Raw genomic sequence first — 7,268 nt, forward strand, 5'->3', positions numbered from 1 at the left:
TGCTGTAGCATCTCAGCAGTGGCTGAAAGCTGCCAGTTACCCTACCTGTGGTTCTTGAGTCAAGGGTTGACTAATGCATTCTGGTTTGTTTTGTGATTCTGGTTATGCCATTTAAGTTCCTATTATTCTTGTTTTGTAAATAAAGTGTAAATAGTTAAATCAGTTAAGTGTTAGACCTTCTTGGGACTACAGGCTGCTCTGTGGGGAGCAGGGGCCGGCCAGAAAGTAAATTGGTGGTGGCCAGAAGCCCTGCCCCACTCTCACCACACCATCCCTGATATTTGGGCAGGGGTGGCAACTATTGGGCTGCCACCCAGGTTACATATGCAAACTAGGAATGATATTTTCCTTCTCCAGCTTTGACTGAAGATCACTCTTGTGAGTTCCACTCCCCAAATAAAAGAAAAACCTCCATTTCCCCATCTGTGTAGCTATGGTTTTGGAATCACTCAAGATTGTGGAGGTATATCTCGGCCAGGCTTCCATAGTTACATTTTTTCCCTGCCCCAACTCTTGACTGAACTTCCATGACTCTTGCTGTGGCTGTTTTTTCCAGCACACGGAATTAATAGTAAAGGTAACAGTTTTCTTACCGCGGAGATACACTGCCCAGAAATCAAAGTACATATTGTATCAAATGCTGTTTGCTAAAGATATTAGGAAACCAGCTAGGATTACCATGGTTGAGGCAGCCATGTCTCTCTATGTCTGTTCATTATAGAATCACATTACAGTGTGATTCTAGAGTCTGCCTAACAGTTCTAACAAATGTCTAGCTTCCCCAAAAAAGGCTGTTGATAATACCTGATTTAATGACATCTGTAGTAACTGAAGAAGTTCAGGAGGATCTGAATTCAGTATGTTAGTGTAGCTCCTCTGCAACCTTTATGATAAAATAACTGACCTTTGTGATTTTTTTTAGTTTTCATCCTGAAACCCTTCACTGTATAACCTCTGGCTCAATTGGCTGCAAGTCTGAGAGAGAGTTAAAGAAAATAGAATAGTTCCTATATATTTGTCAGTTCTACCAAGAATGTGCATGCTCTCGTGTATAAGGTTCCATACAATTTGTGCAGCTGGCTAAAAAGCAGGCATATCAAACTGAATACTCAATAAACTAAGTCACATATAGATACTTATCCTACAGGCTGATCAATTGGTCCTAATTACAATTTAAAATGAAATTTTATAAGCAGCTGCATCTGGGAGATGAATAACCAGAAAAGGTTTATTTTCAGTTTTACTTAACATGTTCAGCTAAGGCTTCCTACAGAGCATATGGGGAGGTGGAACACAGCAGCATTTCCTACTGTGCTAAGGGAGATTGTCAAATACATGGATTATGTACACAGCAGGGTATCATAAACAGATTAATATTTATACTTCAGCACCTCTTCTTCGAAGAGACATAGGCCATGTCCAGACAAGTGTGGCCATGTAGTATGTGGTGTCACAGGCATGTCTGCAGGACCCCATACTGCACATTCAGCTGTTCTCTGTGTGGGAAGGGAACGGGGAGGGGGGGTTTGAACCTACGCAAAAATTTTAAAAAAGCGGAGCAGTGCGCATGGGGACAGCGCATGCCGCTCAAAACTGGCCATTCTCCGAGCGGCAGGATTGACACTGCTGCAGCCCCAGAAGACCCCCTGGATCCCAGGTAAGGGGTGTGGACATGGCCAGAGTCCTTTACTAGGACAGAAACAGTATTTAGTCCATGCAGCATGAAGAGGTAGCTGCCTCGAGGGTAAGTTACAGCAGTTATTATGTGGTTTACTGCTGATTAAGTTAAGAGCTGAAGAATATGGTGTTCACTGGAAACTATGGGGATAACAGAAGCAAAACAGAATTTAACCATTTGGTGTTAATGATAAAGAAGTAATAATTTTGTTAAGACCTCAAGATCATGTATAATGCATCTAGTTTTAGACTGATAAACACTTAAAATTCAGACTACATTTCCTGAGGTTCATAAAGCTTCTGAGATGGAACTAAAGCCTCAGTAAACCTGGGCTGGTATATGGAAAAGGCCAGTTTGAACCAAAAACCTTTACCCATGATCCTTAGGGTAAATCAGTATAACTATTATGGTGGGTCTCAAGCTTTTTAGATTTGAGGCACCTCTTAATAGACTCAAGACACTCCTTAGAAAATACTAGCTCCTAGTTTTCACTAATTTTATAACTACAGAAAAATAATAGGCCAATTCTTTTGATGCAAAGAATTTAGAAAGACTACAACAGGTCAGAATATTTTTAATACTATGAATTCCTATTTGAAATCTCTGGGTTTATCTTGTGAATCTAGACAAATTGGAGGATTGAACCAAAAGAAATGTCATGAGGTTCAACAAGGACAAGTGCAAAGCCCTTTACTTAGCATGGGACAATTCCACACGCCAGTACAGGCTGGGGGTTGACTGGCTGGGCAGCAGCTCTGCAGAAAAGGACCTGCGGGTTACAGTGGACAATAAGCTGAACATGAGACAGGAGTGTGCCCTTCTTGCTACAAAGGCTAACAGCATGCTGGGCTGCACTAGTGCAAGCGTTGCCAGCAGATGGAGGGAAGTGATTATTCCCCTCTGTTTGGCACTGGTGAGGTCACATCTGGAGTACTGTGTCCAGATTTGGGTCCCCCACTACAGAAAGGATGTAGACAAATTATAGAGTCCAGCAGAAGGCAAAGAAAATGATTAGGTGGCTGGGGAACATGACTTATGGGGAGAGGCTGAAGGAATTGCGCTTATTTAGTCTAGAGAAGAGAAGACTGATGGAAGATTTAATAGCAGCCCTCAACTCCCTGAAGAGTGGTTCCAAAGAGAATGGAGCTGGACTGTTCTCAGTGGTGGCAAGTGACAGAACAAGATGCAGTAGCCTCAAGTTGCAGCAAGGGAAATTAAGGTTGGATATTAGGTAAAACTTTCTCACTAGGAGGGTAGTAAAACACTGGAACAGGTTACCCAGAGAGGTTATGGAAACTATCCTTAGAGGTTTTTAAGAACTGGCTAAACAAAGCCTTGGCCGAGATTATATAATAGGGGATGGTCCTGCTTTGAGCAGGGGGTTGGACTAGATGCCCTCCCGAGGTCCCTTTAAACCCTAATTTTCTATGATTGTGTGATTCTATGAATCATGTTTGCACACCTAACAGCGCTAACCCCATCACACCCTTGAAAGGATCTCAAGGTACCCTGGTTGAGAAATGCTGCTCTACTGACTCTAAAGAAGCTCACTGATTTACAGTAGTTGAAGATCTAGCCCAGGGGTTGGCAATGTTTCTGGGCAGAGCGCCAAAAAACACCTGCAATCTCAACTTGTAAAGTGTTGGTGTGCCAGGGCCACTTGGTGGGGGACCCACAAGGGGTTTGATCATTTTTGTGGCAGCATAGCTCCAGCCCCTTCCCTGCCGTCTGTTGAGGCACACATGCACCCACCGCCAACAACAAGCTAAGCTCCATGGACCCCAGTGCAGCCACTTGCAGCCTCCTGGCTGCCTGCCACAGCTGGCCCAGGATCTGGGCAGGCTCCTGCTACGTGCCACAGAGCCTGGACTGCTTGCAGCAGGTGACAGGGAGGCTGTAAATAGTTGCACTGGCATCCACGGAGCTCCAGCCTGGGTCACTGTCAGCAGTGAGTGTATGAGCACTTCAGGGTGGACGGCGGGGAAGGGGCCAGGGTTGTACTGCCTCAACAAGGATCAGGCCCCTTGTAGCTCCCCCACCATCTGCCCTGAGGCATGCGTGCCAAGCAAAATGCCTTCGCATGCCACACACTTTGCAGTTTGGGCCTGCTCCCAGATGAGACACATGGGCTAACGCCCTTTTTGCCCCTGGGAGCCGAAGACCCAAACCTGGACTCTGACCCCCCAGTGAAGAGCCAGGAGGTAAGTGAGCTGGGCTGAGAGAGGGTGGACAAGTGCGGAGAGAGTGTGTGTGGGTGTGTCAGTGCATGCGTGCATGTGAGGCCATGCTGGGAGGGACATGCTGGCTGAATGGAGCCCGGGAGGGGAAGGCCCTCCCCTCCCGGTCCCTACTTAGCTGAGCCCCTCAGGGAGCCCCACAACCAGAGCCCCATGAACAGAACGCACAAACAGGTGTGGCTCTACTTGGGCACGGCAGTTTGCATGGGAGTTCATATGGAGGGGTGCACAGAAGGCACCCGGAGGGCTGGTCTGTGTGAGGAGCCAAGGCCAGAAGCCTGAAGAGGAGCTGCTGGGATGAAGCAGAAGCGTGAACTCACTTACAGCCATGGTGGTGACTCGTGCCCACGGGCATCCTGGCACCGTTGACATCTTCACCCAGATAGAGTCTGAGATGCCCCCCACTCAGAGCCCCTGGCCCTGGATTATGGGGGCTGCCTAGCACAGCTACTACCAGGTGGGCAGGGGGGCACCCCCACTTGTGGGGTCTGCTCCCTAGTGGAGTCTCTGGAGGGCCAGGTGAGGGAGCTTGAGGAGGAGGTATGCCAGCTGCACACCATCAGGGCCCATGAAGACTTCATTGATGGCTAATGCCAGACCCTTCTTCAGAAGAAGGAAGAAGAGACAGAGGTAGAGATAGTGGCCAGCAGGAAGGTTGACTACGAAGACCCACCTGGAGCTACCTGGAAGACAGTCACTTCACGCTCCAGGAAATGCAGGGCCATGGCTGCTCCTCTCCTGACCCTGCACAACAGGTACGCTCCCCCCCCCATGCAGGAGGAGGTTCCAATGGTGACACTGGAGGAGAAGGAAGGTAAGCAACATGCTGCCACCCCCAAGAGGAGGCGCAAGGTGGTGGTGGGGGGGGAACTCCCTCCTGCAGAGCACTGGGGGATCCATCTGCTGTCCAGACCCCCTAGCCCGTGAGGTCTGTTGCCTCCCTGTGGCTTGCATCCGAGATGTTGCAGAGATGGTCCCCAGGTTCATCCTGCCCTCCAATTACTACCCCATGCTCTTCATCCATGTGGGAACAAATGACATGGTCAGGAGTAATCCAGACCAGGTCATGAGCTGAACTACAAGGCTTTGGGAGCTGGGTGCCCAGGTAGTCTTTTTTTCTGTTCTCTCTGTTGCAGGCCACAGTCCTAGGAGGGAAGGATGCATTGAGGAAGTGAACCAATGACTCCGACGGTGGTGCTACCGAGAGGCTTTGGATCCCTCAACCAGCATGCACTTCAGGGAGAGAGGACTCCTGGGAAGGGATGGCATCCACCTTATTTGGAAAGGTAAGTCTCAGCGAGGATGGCTGATCTTCTGGACAAGGCTTTAAACTAAGATTGCTGTGGGACAGGGATACACTAATGCAAGCATGCCCAGGGATTGTCACACAAGAAAGCTCCATAGATAGGGACGCTAGGAGAGCCACTCTTGTGGGAAATGAGGGAATAGCTCTCCTTCAACATGACAAGAAGTCGAGGGCCTAAGAAGAAAGACCTAGGTGCCTGTACACTAATGCCAGAAGCATGGGTAACAAGCAGGAGGAGCTAGCCCTCCTACTCTCCAGTGGCCATTATGATCTAGCAGGGATTACGGAGACCTGGTGGGACTCCTCAAATGATTGGAGCGTAGCCATGTGTAACAGGGAGCCAGTAGCCCAGTTATGGAGCTGCCCGAGAGAGGCGTGAATTGTCAATCAGGAACGTCTAGACCGGCCAATCCAGAAATCTGTTAATTGGCAATTTAGGGTTCCCAGACTGGCAGCGAGGTCAGCTGGGAGCTGTTAATTGATACTTAGAGACTTCGTATAACAAAAACAGAGGCTGACTGAAGACTTCCCCCAGAAGGGGAACTGATGCCGGAGCTGAAACAAGCCTGAGCGATGGAGCAGTTTCCTGCATGGAGGTGCAGCCACAGAGGAGAAAGCAGAGAAGTTTTCCCTCACGGATGAGTGATGGAGGAGCTGTTGGAGAGTTTGTGAGTGAAGCCGGCATGGCGATCGCCAGAACAGGTACTCCCCATTATTGACTCTGACTGAGGGAGATGGTCCCAGCTAGTCCCAGTAATTTTTGCAAGACTTGGTGTGAGTAAGGTGGGGACTAGATGTGGCTGAAAAGTTCCTGGAGACGGCATGCTGTTTGAGAGTTCTAATCATCCCAGCTGGGGGTGAAGGAAGAGAGGACTGTGAATGCAGGCCACCGTATGCAGCAGCCCTGGTACAGCAAACTGCCATTTCACTGCAGGGATTGGAGCGCGGAAAGCACCGTCATTCGTGTTCCCTCAGTATACAGAGGCTTCTGACCGAGCCTACCAAGACATTGTACCAGTGGAGCTTGAACCTGCGCCAGTGGTCAGAGATGGTGGCAGGATGCAGTGCAACATGTTGTACCCTTTATTAAACTGGAAGCTTTTCACCTGTGCGCTCTTTACCTTTTTCTTTTTACTCCCATCAAGTCGTGGCAGGAGAGAACAAGCGCAGGCACAGGAAGCGGGTCTGAACACCCCTATTGAGTGATCCAGGCAGCCTGCTCACACCATGGAGGGCTATGCCCTGCATAGAAGGGATCAAGTGGGGAAGAAAGGTGGAGATATAGCTCTCTAAGTGAAGGAGCAGTACGCTGCCTTGGAGGCTGACATCGGCTCTAAAGAAGGGCAGCCTGAAACCCTGTGGGTCAAACTGCAGGGGGGGAGGAGGGGTGTGGTGAAAGAGACCTAACTGTAGGCATATACTACAGACCACCAAACCAGGTGGAGGAACTTGATCTAGAGTTTGCCCAAGAATTGGCAGAGGCCACACAAGCACAAGACATGGTTATCATGGACGACTTCAATTATCCAGATATCTCTTGGGAGGAACACTCAGCCAAATTAGATTGGTCATGTTCCTTCCTGACCTGCATCGAAGAGCTTTTCCTGACTCAGGAGGTGTATGAACCAACCAGAGGTAATGCAGAAGAGGGGAAAGGGACCAACCAGAGGTAATGCAGAAGAGGGGAAAGGGACCTATTGGTGGGAGTCAACTGTAGACCCGCTACCCAAACAGAGGAGCTTGACCAGGAATTCTTGGGTCAGCTCACCGAGGTAGCAAAAGCTAAGGATGTGGTAGTCATGGAGGACCCGAACTTCCCAGACATCTGCTGGGAAGAGCAGTCAGCTAGGTCCGAGCGCTCACGTAGGTTCTTGGAGAGAGTCCAGGACCTTCATCTAACCCAGGAGGTGCACAGCCCCACCAGGGGGGATGCCTTGTTGGACTTGGTGTTGGCCACGGGCGACGACCTGGTGAGGGGGCTGCGGGTGCTTGACCCCCTGGGCGACAGTGACCACTGCCTGCTAGAATTCACCATTCAGCGCAAGGT

At 49.5% G+C, this 7,268-nt stretch overlaps 1 protein-coding gene across 1 annotated transcript in view; it reads right to left on the reverse strand.

Annotated features, from left to right (window-relative positions):
- Positions 1 to 7,268, reverse strand: part of CIB2 (calcium and integrin binding family member 2) — a 143,066-nt gene that overhangs the window by 55,337 nt on the left and 80,461 nt on the right. The window lies entirely within an intron of this gene.

The sequence above is a fragment of the Gavialis gangeticus genome, unplaced genomic scaffold (assembly GCF_001723915.1).
Source record: "Gavialis gangeticus isolate Ggan-Ray unplaced genomic scaffold, GavGan_comp1, whole genome shotgun sequence".
NCBI lineage: Eukaryota > Metazoa > Chordata > Crocodylia > Gavialidae > Gavialis > Gavialis gangeticus.